The following is a 14,608-nucleotide window of genomic DNA, read 5'->3' as shown; positions in this document are numbered from 1 at the left end:
AATAGGTCTGAGAGTATAGCCCAGAGCTAGAAGGCCCCTGGGTTCCACACATAAAAAAATTAGAGATAATGTAATATTCAGAAAGGCAAAGATGGACTCCTCGTCTGGAGAGCAGCCATGTTATACCAACAATTCTTACTAGAAGAGCTTCTTGTAACTACTGTCCTTGAAGAACACTCCGACATTCTCATTAGATCTCACAAGAATCTTCTGAGGCAACCAGGCATGGTGATCTCTGACTAAGATTCGAAAAGGGAGGCTTCCGCAGGGTGAGATAAGTCAGTCCTGCGGCTCCGACTCCCGACCCTGCATTCTTTCTACCAGCCCAAAGTTGGAGGGAGGTCATTTGTGCTAAGCTTTGATCTTGGCAGATCCAGCTTGGCTGTCTCCCAGGTTGACCAGATAATGTCTTTTAGCAACAACAACAACAACAACAACAACAACAACAACAACAACAACAACAACGGCTTGTTAAACTGCAGTCTTCGCCCTCCTTGACTGCAGGCCAGGGGAGACACTTTGAGGCCATAAATCCTGATTTAATGATTCTACATACTCATTAGTTCTGATCATTAGTTCTTCAGAAAAATGTCTTCCCTTCTCATCTTTTCTGTCACCTTCAGCCAATCTTTGTCATTAGCTCTGCTTGCTAATGTTTCTGCCTTCTAATCTGTTTCTCCTTTGCATTTCCTTGTTAGAAAATAATGAAAGTTTACTTCATCCAATCTGGAACTAGAAAGCAGGAGAGTCTTTCATAATGACCATTTCCTTCATTGCTGTACAAATACATGATTCCTCCAAATTCTCTTTCTTTCTTTCTTTCTTTCTTTCTTTCTTTCTTTCTTTCTTTTTTTTTTTTGTGGTTCTGGGGGTGGAACCCAGGGGCTTTCTACCTCCGGGCTATACTCTCAGACCTATTTTATATTTTACTTGGAAACAGGGTCTCACTAAGTTGCTGAGAGCTTCACTAAGTAGCTGAGGCTGGCTTTGAACCTGTGCGATTCTCCTGTCTCAGCCTCCCAAGTGCTGGGATTACAAGCGTGCGCTACCATGCCCGGCAATTCCCCCTAATTTTTATGTTTTTTTTCCTATAAACACTTTTTTTTTTTTTTTTTTTTTTACGGTTGTGGGGATGGAACCCAGGGGCATTCGACCTGCAAACTACATAACCCATGCTCTAGTTTTTATTCTTTAATTGAAACAGGGTCTCACTAAGTTGTGGAGGGCCTAAGTGGCTGAGGCTGTCCATGAACCATCATCCTCCAGTCTCAGCCTCCCGAATGCTGGGATTACAAGCGTGCGCCACTACTCCCAGCTCCTATAAACAGTTTTAAATTTGTTTTTTCACTTAATTTGCCAACATCAAAAATGTCCACTTATTAAAATTTTGAGCACACATTTAATAGATTTATAGTATTCTATTTTTTCAGCAGATATTGGAGTCATTCCACCTCTTGATAAAATTTATTTATATTTTTAGCTTTTTATTTCAGAAAATGTCAAGGATGCACGAAAGAAGCAAAACTAGACTGTCAGCCTATGTATTTGTCATGTGAACGCAACCATTTCCCACGCATGGACAATCTTGTTTCACTTATATCTCCACCTACTTCTCCACCCCCAAGTCCTTGGATCGTGTTGAAGTCAATTCCTATTTATGTTCTTTAAGAAAATAACTAAGTAGAATAAAGTGTGTGTGTGTGTGTGTGTGTGTGTGTGTGTGTTCAGAAACATGTGTGTGTGTGTGTGTGTGTGTGTGTGTGTGTTCAGAAACATCTTCCACCTAAAAATATAGGATGAAGATTATAAATGTCACTAAGATCCTTGGTTTCCATTATGCCAGATTACTTTCCATAAGTGTATAAACTTAGAGTTCTTGTCAATCATTTTCGAGTAGTCTTTCTAACTAGCACTTTTCCAAAAATAAAAATTCTCTTCTGAGTGTTTTCTCTGTTAAAAAAAAAAAGCACAGTCAAAAAAAAATTTGCATCTTGTTCTATTTAAAAATATATGTATAGCCAGGCAAGGTGGTGCATGCTTGTACTCCCGACATTTGGGAGGCTGAGCCGGGAGGATCGCAGGTTCGAGGACAGTCTTAGTAAGTAGTGAGACTCTCATCAACTTTGTGACACCTTGTTTCAAAATAAGAATAAAAAATAGGGCTAGGAGTGTAGCTTGGAGGTAGAATGCCTCTGAGTTCACTCCCTAGTACCATAAAAAGTATATGTGTGTGTGTGTGTGTGTGTGTGTGTGTGTGTGTGCATGTGTATAGTATATTTATATATATTATATATGTATGTTATATGTATATATGTATATGTATATATGCTATATATTATATATATTGCTATATAAGATGAAAATTAATTATATTAAGATGAAAATTAATAGCCTTCCACCCCGCTTTCATATTTGCTAAACATTTTGGTTTGGTAAACTGGTTTTCTATTGCTTTTCACTGTTGGCTGTTTATTTATAGACATGTTAGTTTTCTTACTACTATAAAATCACTATTTTATTTATCGATTGATTTTTTTCAATTGTGACTTTTTTCCATCCCTTCATTTAAGTTTAGGAAGTTACCAGCAATTCTTTGTCATTTATGATGTTAATGTTTTATGTTTCCTAAAACATTTAGCTACTTTTGCAAATAAAATACATTTCGCACAGGCAAGCAGTAAGAACATGCGTTATTTTTGAGCAGATAAAAATGTGATTGAACAATGAAATTAAACTCCATTTACTTAGTAATTTATTTTGGTAGTTCTCAACCCTAGTTGTATGTTGACATCTCCTGGGAAGCTTTTCTGCTTTGTTTTTGGCACTGGAGGATGATCCAGGGGGATTCTATCTCCCAGCCACATCCCTAGCCCTTCTTATTTTTTAATTTTTTGAAACAGAGTCTCACTAGGTTGCTGAGAGTCTCAGTACTTTGCTGAGGCTGTCCTCAAACCTGCGACCCTCCTGTCTCAGCCTCCCGATTCCTGGGATCATGGGTGTGTGTTTACACGGTGGCCCCTTCCTGTTACCAAATACTGATATGTGAAGTCCTAAGCTACGCGTTCCAAAGTGACCCTCATCTCCGAGAGGGATGGGCACGAAGAGCAGCATTGGTATTTTTTTTCCTAAGCTCCCCAGACCATTCTAGCCTGCAAAAAGGTTCGGGAACCCCAGACCTGCTGGAGCCCTAAGCTTCCAAACAACCCAACTTCACAAGCCCTCTCTGAACCCCTCGCGGGGGTCCTCCTATCTGAACACACTCCCTCCTGTGCGTCTCTTGGCCAGTTCATTCCAGACGCGCCCTGCCCTCTGGCCCTGGGGCCAGGCTGCTCCATCTGGGTCAGCAGTGCCACCTCCTCTGGCGGCCGCCCCACCTGTCGCCAGCTGCCACCCGCCTCAGTTGTCTCCCTTGCTCCTGAACACGGAAACTGTGTGCTTTCTCTACTGGCTCCAACTCTCCTCTCTTCCCCCTTTCCTGTCTTTTCTTTTTCCCTTTGATCCACTTTCAAGCCTTTAAGAATTATCTAATGACTCATAAATATTAATTTCTAGTCCTGATATCTCTTGTGAATCATAAGAACTGTATAAGTCAATCCTTCCTTTTTTTCTTCCTTCCTTCCTTCCCTCTTTCTTTCTTTCTAAACCTAGAGGTACTCTACCTCCAAGCTACAGCCCAGCCCTGTTTTGTTTTTCACTTGTAAACGGGGTCTCCCTAAGTTGTTCAGTATGTTTCTGAAACTGGCCTTGAACCTGCGACCCTCCTGTCTCAGCCTCCCAGGCACCGGCATAACGGGTGTGCACCTCTGCACCCAGCTTGAAGTGCTTGTTTCCAACACTGTCCGTGACCTCTCAGGTCAGAATGTTGAGGACGGCACCTGACCCCTGTGGTTCTTCCTCTTGGAGTTCTCCTTCTTCCTTTGGGTTCTATTTTTCCTCAACTGCTGTCCTGTTGGCTCAGTTTCCTTAAGATCTCTTAATCTCTTTTTTTTTTTTTTTGCGGGTCTGGGGATGGAACCCAGGGGCACTTGACCTCCGAGCTACACCCCCTGCCCTATTTTTTATTCTTTATTTTGAAACCGGGTCTCACTGAGTTGCAGAGGGCCTCGCTAAGTAGCCGAGGCTGTCTGCGAACCACGATCCTCCGGTCTCAGCCTCCCAAATGCTGGGATTACAAGTGTGCGCCACCACGCCCGGCTACTTAATCTCTTTTTTATACTTACTTTTAATATTGATATTGTGCTTCAAGAAACATTATGAGAGTATTACTAGTTTCATAGCTGATAGGATAGTATTCATTTTTATCACCTTTATTAGTCAACTGTTGGTAAAGTAATTATCGTCTTTTACTTTTTTAACTTTTATTTTTTGAGTACTAGAGATTGAACCCATGGGCGTTCTACCTTCTAGCTGCACCTCCCGCCCTTTTACATTTTGGAACGGAGTCCAAATTGCTGTGGCTGGCCTGGGATCTGGGATCCTCCCGTCTTAGCTGCCGAGTACTGGGCTCGCAGGTGTGCACTTCTGTGCCCAGCTTTACTATTAACTTTGAAATAATTTATAGAAGCGTGAGTGGTGGCAAAAAAAAAAATAGTTGACAGTGTCTGATACACCTGTCACCAGTGTCCCCACGTGGCGACAGCCATATGATAATATATTATCAACACCAGGGGACCGACAGGGTGAGGCAGTATCACCCCGCGATTAACTGGACCGCAGACCTTTCTTGGACATCAGCTTTGCGTGCACCTGTCCCTCTGTCCCTCTCTGGCTATACTTCTGTGATATTTTATCACATGTATAGATTCATATACACAGCCCCACGATCCAGAAACAGAAAACGACTCGTGTGATTCCTTTATAGTCACGCCTCCCCCGTCCTACCAACTACTCAGCCCTTCTCTGTCTCTAATTTTATCACTTCTGAAAATGTAGATTTGAAATCATACAGCGCTGACCCTGTGTAGACGGGCTTTTCTCCCTCAGGACCTTGCTCTTGAGCTCCAGCCAACTGCTGTGTGTTCATATTTTGTTCTTTCTTATTGCTAAGCAATATTTTACTTTTTTGATACTAGGGGGTTAAACCCAGGGACATTCGACCTCTGAGCTACACCCCTGGCCCTTTTTTTATTTTAATTTTAATTTTTTATAAGTGGAACATATTGAGAGTGGTGTACATTTAGATTGTGCTTCATGCCCTTCCCCCTCCCTTTCCCTCCCCCCAATAGAGAGTGTCCAGGTTAACCGTGTTGTATTTATGCTATTACACATATTCGTATGTAGCTCCTCCATTGAACAACCTCAGCTTTCTTCCTCTCCTATCCTTCCATTCCAGCTTTGCTGAGATTTCCCCTCCATCATCTGGAGTCCCTCTGGTATTACCACTGCTCCCTAGCTTGGGCATATTAGAGAAAACATATGTCCCTTCTCTTTCTGTGCTTGACTAATCTCACTTTACATAATGTTCTCCAGTTCCTTCCATCTTCTGCAAATGCTATTATTTTATTTTTCTTTATAGCTGAATAGAATTCCATTGTGTGTATTTCCCATAATTTTGCAATCCGTTCATCTGTTGATGGAGACCTAGGTTGGTTCCATATTTTGGCTATTACAAACTGTGCTGCTATGAACATGGGTATGCATATGTTACTGTAGTTCTCTGATTTTACCCCTGGCACTTTGTTAGTATTAGTGGAACAGGATTTTGCTAAGTTGCTGAGTCTGACCTCGAGCCTGCAATCCTCTAGTCTGAGCCTCCCAAAGTACTGGGATTACGGGTGAGCACCACCGCACCTGGCTGCAGGGCAATATTCCAAATAATGTTATACAATTCTCTGCTTAAGACTTTTTAGTAGCATGTGAAATAAAGCAAAAGACACTTGGCTGGCCCCAGAGTCTCACGATCTTTGCCTGGCTGGCGGGGGACGCTGTTGCTTCCTTTTGATTTTTTTTTTTCTCTTGCTATTTACCTGGAATGCCGACCTTCCGGGGCCGAGACACTGGCTCTGCTCTGTGATTCCAGGTCTGGATTCCGCCTCCTCCTCTCCGGCTTTGCCCCTGTGTCCGTGTTCATCGACTCAGCTTAAATACCACTTACTTAGAGGAGCATCTTGACGCCCTCTTCCTTTCCATCTTCTTTTTTTCTTTAGGCACCCTGTAGTTCTCCTTACTAGTTAAAATGTTTTTAATGGATTTTGAGGCATTGTTGAACCTCTGGGCAAGCAAAGTGGTATACCCTACATCCCTAAGAGCACATAATAGAAGCTCAGCCGGATGGTACGGGTAGACTCTAGGTGGAAGAAGATGACTCAGCTCGAGGGTAAAATTTAGACAAGAATCAGCAGCCGGGGTTTGAGTGTGGTCAGCAGGACAGAGGGCTGGTGGGTCTGTGGTGAGCAGAGGGGTTGAGGTGGACTGAGACAACCTAACGTTAGGCCAGCAGGGCTGATTTCATTGGGGAAGCTTTCCTTTGATAGCAGGAGCTCTGCAACGGGAGCATAGAGCACAGTTCCAACCTTATTTATCATATTTATTTATCTATTTTGCAGTACTAGGGATGGAACCCAGGGGCATTCCACCTCTAAGCTACACCCCCAGCCCTATTTTTATTCTGTATTTTAAAACAGGGTCTCACAGAGTTGCAAAGGGCCTCACTAAGTAGCTGAGGCTGTCTGTGAACCCTGATCCTCCTGTCTCAGCCTCCCAAATGCTGGGATTACAAGAGTGCATCACCACGCCCAGCTTTATTCTTTGTTTTGAAACAAGGTCTCACTAAGTAGCTGAGGCTGGCCACAAACCTGCGATCCTCCTGTCGCAGCCTCTCAAGTACTGAGATTACAAGCTTGAGCCACCACGCCTGCTTATTTGTTTTTTGTTTGTTTGTTTTTTTGAAACAGAGTCTTGCTAAGTTGCTGACGATCTAAGTTGCCCAGGCTGGTCTCTAATCTGTGATCCTCATGTCTCAGTCTACCAAATATTGGAATTACAGGTGTACACTACTGCACCAAGTTTATAAATATTTACATGAGAAAATATGTGCAGTGGTCATGGCAACGCATTAGGTTTTCTGTATGAATCATGCCATATAACTCCTGACCACCCTGGAAGGTAGACACCCTCATCAGTACTTTATGGATGGGAAACAGAGGCCCAGAAAAGTTAAACCACCCAATACAAGGTCAAATGAATGGTAGAGCTGAGATTCAAATAGAAGTCACACTCCAAAGCCTCTTTTTCTTACAACTACACCGTAGGAGATCACAGGTGGGGAATGAGATCTGGGACCACCGTGGCGTGGGCAGGGAAAGCCCACCTCAGTGCTCCGTGGAGTGGAGGGCCGAGGCGGGTACCTGGCCGCGGCCAAATCGCTGGCTCTGCTCCTTCCTGGTGTGGCTGGATTCACTTCCTGCTGCCCTTTGTGCTTGCTTATGGCCTCGGGAGAGATGCAGGTTTTCTGGTTGCTAATGTGGGACGGGAGGGCACGCCACGGTGAGGTGCTGGGATTCTGGACGCTCGGTGAGTCCCTTGCAGAACCAGACCTAGGACTTCAAACCTCCCTTGACACGGTGCTCCCCCAGGCCGCAGCTCCCCTCCCCAGGATGATAGTGTCCCTGTCACCGTGCCAGGCTTGTGCTATGGTTTACCTGGGATTACAGCTTATGTACAGACTCTATGCCGGGACACGCCCTGTATGACCGGGCGCTGGTTGAGGTAGAGCAGAGTTGATTTCCTGATTGTGAAACCTCCTGTCCATCTGTCTCTCTTGCCTGCTCAATCTGGGGCTCATTTATCAGAGAATGAGAAAGTGTGTGCGTGCTTGTACATATGTGTGTGTGTCTGTGTGCGCATGCGTGCGTGCACGTGCGTGTGTGTGTGTGTGTGTGTGTGTGCACGCGCATGCGTATGTGTGTTCCTGCAGTCCTTTTTTTTTTTTTTTTTTTTTCTTTTTGTCTTTGTGCCCTTATCTCTGCCAGAGGGAAGTGTGCTGGAACAGCCCGGAATAGTGGTCAGCAAATAGAATCGAGCTTCTCACTTATGGGGAGAACTGCGGGGAGATTTTTTTTTAAAGAACCCAAAGTGTTTCCTTAGATGGAAAAGCCCAGAATGAATCCCAAAGAGGGGGACCGATCCTTGGGAACGCAGTGCAACCAAGCAGTGCGACAGGGTGCTTGGAAGGAGCCCTCGGCAGCATGAGCAGGTGGCTGCTGGTGCGCTCGTCAGGTAGGGAGGGGACCCGATGCATGCGGTGACTGTGTTTAGTGGGTGGTGGTGGAGTCGTCCTTCCTTCTCCTTCCTTCCTTCCTTCCATCTGTCCTTCCTTCCTGCAACAGGATCTTGCCAAACCAGGGCCGGTCTTGAACCTTCTCCCGTCTCAGCCTCTCACATACTGGGATTCTAGCTGTGCAGCACTGCACCCAGCTGTTCTTCTGGTTTTTTTTTCCCCCCTTTCTCTTATTTGTAGCCTTGATTCTGGATGATGAAAGTGGGGCTTCGAAAAATTACTGTAGATTATTTATCACAGGAAAAGAATTATCAGGAGAATATCTGTTGGGGATATAAAGATAAAGGAGACACAGCTTGACAGACCAAAACTGGCTTTAAATGGGGTAAAGCCTTGAGGGGGGGCTGACCAGGAGAGAGAGTCCAGGAAAGTCGGGAGCCCCTTCCTTCCAGACTGGGGCTTTTTTTTTTTTTTGGTGGTACTGGGGTTCCTGGAAACCCTTCTACCTCCGGGCTACACTCCCAGACACATTTTTATACTTTTTTTATTTGGAAACAGGGCCTCTTAAGCCAGAGCAGCTGGCTTTGAACCTGCGGGATCCTCCTATCTCTGCCTCCCAAGCACGGGGATTACCAGCGTGCGCCACCACGCCCGGCCAGACTGGGGCCTTTTTATGGGGTGAGGAAGGCAGGGAGGCGCAGGAGTAGCGGTGTGTGCCTCTGGTCGGTGGGCTAGCGACCAGGTCGTCTCGGGCAGGGTAATGGTCAGGCATGTTCCTCTGTCTTTCACACCAGTTCTTGTGTTCCTTTGTTCTCCATTTCCTCTGGCACGGCCTCACAGTGCCCACAATATCTAATTTAGGATATATCATTCCTAGGCTTCGGAGGTTTGAAAGTGGAAGATGGAGCGTTAAAGAATCGGGAGCATAAGAAACCAGAATGCTAGCTATAATGAAAATAAACGATTTGGAATTTGTGCGACAGCTCGGTGTTCATGTAAGGCATTATCTGTAAAACCCAGCGTTGTTTGCTGGTGGCATCTGTGGGAGCCAGTAGCGCCTGCCTAGACGTTCTGCGGCTGATCTGTCTCTGCTTCTCTACAAAATGAGCTTCCCAGAGACGCCGGGATGCAAAGCCGGCATCCCCATCCTGACTACATCACAGGTGGTCCAGGAATGCTCGCCGACAGGACAAAATAGAAGCAAAATGAGCGAATAACTCTCAGTCTCGTTGTCAAAGAGACCTCTGTTTAAACAGACGTGGTGGTGCGTGCTTGTAATCTCGGTACTGGAGAGGCTGAGATGGGAGGCTCACCGGTTGGTAGACAGCCTCAGCTACTTAGCGAGGCCACCTGCCACTTAGATTTTATTACATGTTAAATTAGGGTGCATTTATTGGTAAAACTAAGTTTTGTCATGTGGTTTTCATGGTTTTTTGTTTCTGCTTTTGGTGAGGGGAGTACTGGAGGTTGAACTCAGAAGCATTCTACCTCTGAGCTTACACCCTACCCCTGTCTTATATTTTTATTTTGAAGCAGAGTCTTGCTAAGTTGCTGAGGCTGGCCTCAAACTTGTGATCCTCCTGTCTCAGGCTCCTGAATCATGGGATCAGAGGTAGGCGCCCCCACGCTTGGCTCCCAAGATTCTTTTGAATGCTCATGCCATTTTCTCTTGATCTCATTCATTAATTCATGGTACTAAGGACTGAACCCAGAGGCTTTCTACCTCCAGGCTACACTCCCAGACCTATTTTATATTTTATGGAGAAACGGGGTCTCACTAAGTTGCCGAGAGCCTCACTAAGTAGCTGAGGCTGGCTTCGAACCTGTGTGATCCTCCTGCTTCAGCCTCCCAAATACTGGAGCTACAAGTGTGCGCCACCACACCTGCCCAGCTATCTTGTTCATCTAAAATGACAAACAAGCTGTGCATGGTGGTGCACAGTTGTAATCCCAGTACCTGGGAGGCTGAGACCGGAGAGTCATGGTTCATGTACAGCTTCAGCTACTTAGGGAGGCCCTCTGCAACTTAGTGAGACCCTGAAAATCTTTTGAGTCCTTTGCCCCATAGCCCAGAACCATTAATAACTCCCTGGACCCAGTGTCACTTTCACCTGGGACTGTGGGTCATTTGTCTGTCTCAGAAGAACATGGCTGGCAGGCAGGTCCACTTGAGTTGGTAAGCCCAGGGTTTGGCCACAGAGCTGACTGAGTCACACTTAGCTGGAACCGGACTAGATGTTTCTCTGAGGTCAACAGAGGAATTTTCCACAGCCTGTAAGCAGGCAGAGCCCGGGAGAATGAATCTGCTTTTAAAGGTCCTACAGGTAAATGCGTTTTGGTAAGATGAGTTTCTTCTGGAAACCTGTGAGTAAATCACTGATCACTTCTGGGAAACAATCTATTGTGGCCGCTGAGCAGAAATGAACCCAGTAAGAGCTGTGTCACGGTTGCAAATCAGGCTGTGCCTTAAGACAGAGGCAAGAGTGCAGTGTGGCGTTTCGTGTATTGTGAGCGCACGAAAAGTTCAGAGAGTTAATATTAGTTCAATCCTAGCTATAATCATTAACTTCTCTGGCTTTTTCAGACTATAAACTTGTAAATATTTCGGATATTTTTCAGTCCCCGTTCCTCTCTCTGCCTCTTCCTATTTATATCTCTTTTGTCATTGTGTTATTTTCTTCCTTTGGGCTCTCAACTCAAGGAGGGAGCTAAGCCTAAGAGAAATGCTAGGAAAAACCTAGAGCAACTGAGAAGAAATAATCAGGACTAACCGTAAGTGGAGCGATGATGCTGTTTTATTTAGAACCTTCCTGGAGAGGCTCAGCGCTATGGATACAGAGGTGTGTAGACTCTCGGCAAGCTGCATACAAATGCCCTTCGCAACTGTCGAGGGAACCACCAGCGTAAACAATTTCACAACTTCACCAGACCCTTGACTCCAACATCCTGAACTTTGTGATACAGGATGCTATGGCTAATGCTGCGTCTACTTCAGTGTCTAACACACCGGCCAAGAGAAGAAGTCAATGTACTATTAAGCCCGGGGCATTGTACCCTCTCTACATTTCCCTCCCTGCTCTGGCATCAGTCCCACTGGGCTGCGGGCGTTGACAAGTCTTGCTTCGTAAGGTACCCAGGACACAGAGCGATGGGGTGCCCAGTTCAGGAAATGCAACAGAAGACCGTATTGTACCCAAAGGCGGGACGCTGTTGAGTTGTTGAGTGTCATCTCCAGGTGCCAGGGAATAGGAAGAGTTTGAGTCTGGTAGTTGTGGGGGGCACCGCGGGCAGCTCGTTACGGGGGTGCCGTGCACGTGGGGCGCATGTTCCTTCCTTCAGTTTGCCTTCGGGTTGTACAGCCTGGCTTCTCCCTCTTGTACTGAGATAGAAAGTCTATGCTCTCAGCACCCACTCCCCGGAGAGCCAAACTTGTTGAACTGGCTGCTCCCTGAACGAAAATAATTACATCTGATAATGTGCTGAAAGAGAGCAGGAGGGAAAAAAAAAAAAAATACGAGTGACACTGGCAACAGGCGATTTCCAAACGGCGGGGCTAATGTTTAATTCTGAGACTTCCCTCCTCTGCTGCCTCCTCTCTTTGTGTGAGATCTGGGTAATGGTGCAGACCTTCCCAACTACATTTCTTCATGCTTTTTTGGTTCGTAAACAAGATGACATGTATTTTACCATCGAGCTAGTCATTGACCGCATAGATCCCTGGCTATGTACAAACCCAGAGAAGACTTTCTCTCTTCTCTGTGCAACTTTACACTTTCTGGCTTCTCTTTACCTGGACTCATGTCAAGCAGCCACTCAGCTGTCCCTCTCCTGAGATGTAAGGGAATTGTTTTGTCATGATACACCTGTGCTAACTCATGGAGCTTTGGAAGAGGAAAGAAAGGGGCAAGGCTGGAGCTGGGAGATGTCTGAGTAGGTCTTTCAGGCACAGAGAACCTCTGTCTGGATAAGTAACATTGCAATTATTAGTATCAATAATAAAATGCAGCATGTCATGTAATAATAAAGATGGTGTAATATATCTAATGTAGCACATGTACAATACAGTATCCTAGCATAAAAGCCACACTTTGGATTTTTTAAATTGCATCAAGTCAGCAAAATAAGATCACATATTTGAGATTATTTAGCATAAAAATCATCATACTTTGTTTCAGATTAAAGAAGTAGGCTCTAAGCAGGGTCAAAACATAAACTTGGAAAAGTGATAGCTGTCAGTATTCTGCAGAAGGAAAGAGTCATTTGAAACATGAACTGTTGGCCAGGCATGGTGGCGCACGCTTGTAATCCCAGCATTTGGGAAGCTGAGACAGCAGGATCACGGTTTGCAGACCACCTCAGCTACTTCGTGAGGTCTTTTGCAACTCAGTGAGACCCTGTTTCAAAATAAAAAATAAATAGGCTGGGAGTGTGGCTCAGAGGTAGAATTCCCTGGGTTCCATTCCCAGTATAGAAAGAAAGAAAGAAAGAAAGAAAGAAAGAAAGAAAGAAAGGGAGGGAGGGAGGGAGGGAGATGCGCTGTTTATACAGACTTAAAAGTGGTGCATATAATGATTCTTCTCTTGCCAGATAAACAAGAAATTCATACCTATGGTACCTTTGGAGGAAAACTGGCAATTAGGTTAATGGAGAAAGATAGGGAGAGAAAACATTTTTATGCCAAACATTTTCTGTTATTATTTTTGAACCATGTGAATAAAGGGGAGAAAGAAAAGATGGCTTGGTGCTGACTCCTCCTCTAAACTGTATCCTAGTAGGAACGTTTGTATATGTTTATTCTTGGTGTGAGAGGGATCGCGCTGAAGCCCTGAGAGCCAAGGCTTAAGCAGCTCTTGTTGATAAACCCCAGTGTTCCTTGCTTGTGAGGTTGTGGACGTGTCAGAGAAGGACAGGCTATGACGTAAAGAAAGAGAAATGAGGCGCAATTCATTCCTCCTGACGTCTGCCCCTAGTGTTTCATTTTCTGCATTAAATTTGCATAAAAATGAAATGATCTCTCTTGTTTAAAAAACGTGGTGTGCAGCTAGAGAATATGTGATGAGCTTACAGGCCATAGAAGACGGAGATCTTGCCGACATAACCATGGTGCTAGGAATTGGTGCTTGAGTGTGGTAGCAGAAGTCTTGGGTGGGAAGGGAGCCTTTAAAAGAATTTCAGTCTGGGCAGTGGCACGCACCTGTGATTCTAGTACTTGGGAGGCTGGGGCAATCTGGAGGATGGCAGATTCAAGGACAGCTTCAGCTACTACTTAGTGAGTCCCTTTGCGACTCAGTGAAACTCTGTTTCAAAATAAAAAATAAAAAATAAATAGGGCCGGGGTATAGTTCAGAGATAGAATGCCCCTGGGTTCCATCCCCAGTACTGCAAAAAAAAAAAAAAAAAAAAAAAAAAAAGAATTTCAGGCTGGGTGCGTTGGTGCATGCCTATAAATCGAGTACTTGGGAGGCTGAGACAGGAGAATCACAAGTTGTAGGATGGCCTCAGCAAGTAGTGAGTCATCAACCTCATGAGACCCTGTTTCAACACAAAGGAAAAGAAAATAAAGGCTGGGGGAGATGTAACTTGGAGGTAGAATGCTCTGGGTTCAATCCCCAGTACCACAATAAAATAAATAAGTAAATAAAAGGGCACATGAGGAATGGAAAGCTGTGTGGAAGAGAAGAGAAAATGCCAGAAGAGAAAAATAAAAGATTCTTCTGGTCTGTATATCAGGTAGATGGAGCGAGACATGGATAGCTTGAAAAGTAGCTGCATGCTGGGTGCTGTGGTACACGCCTGTCATCGCAGGATTTATTTATTTATTTATTTATTTATTTATTTATTTATTTTTTCATCATCGCAGGATTTGGAAGGCTGAGACAGGAGGCTTGCAGGTTCACGTATAGGATGCAAAAGAGAAAGAAAGGAAGGAAGGAAAAGAAAGAAAAGATGGGGGTGTAGTTCAGAGATAGGATGCCTCTGGGTTTAATACACAGTACCAAAAACAGAGAGAGAGAGAGAGAGAGAGAGAGAGAGAGAAAGATCCCCCTAAATAGTGATCCACAGGGGAATTTTTAAATTCTATGTGTGAGCCAGACGTGGTGGTGCACACCTATAACCCCAGTACTCAGGAGGCCAAGATGGGAGGAAGGCAGGTTTGAAGACAGCCTCAGCAACTTAGCAAGACTCTGTTTTAAAACAAAAACATAAAAAAGGCTGGGAATGTAGCTTGGAGGTAGAATGCCGCTGGGTTCGATCTCCAGGACGCACACACACACACACACACACACACACACACACACACACACAATCTCTGTACTCTGTCTTCCTGCTCAGAACCCTTCACCCTTGGAAACCGCTGGGTCGCGGCCTCGATCTGTGCATCCCCGCAGG

The sequence above is a fragment of the Muscardinus avellanarius genome (genome assembly GCF_963383645.1).
Source record: "Muscardinus avellanarius genome assembly, chromosome: 11".
In the NCBI taxonomy this organism is placed as follows: Eukaryota; Metazoa; Chordata; class Mammalia; order Rodentia; family Gliridae; genus Muscardinus; species Muscardinus avellanarius.
The sequence above is the reverse complement of the archived record's forward strand: the minus strand, read 5'-3'. Positions refer to the sequence as shown.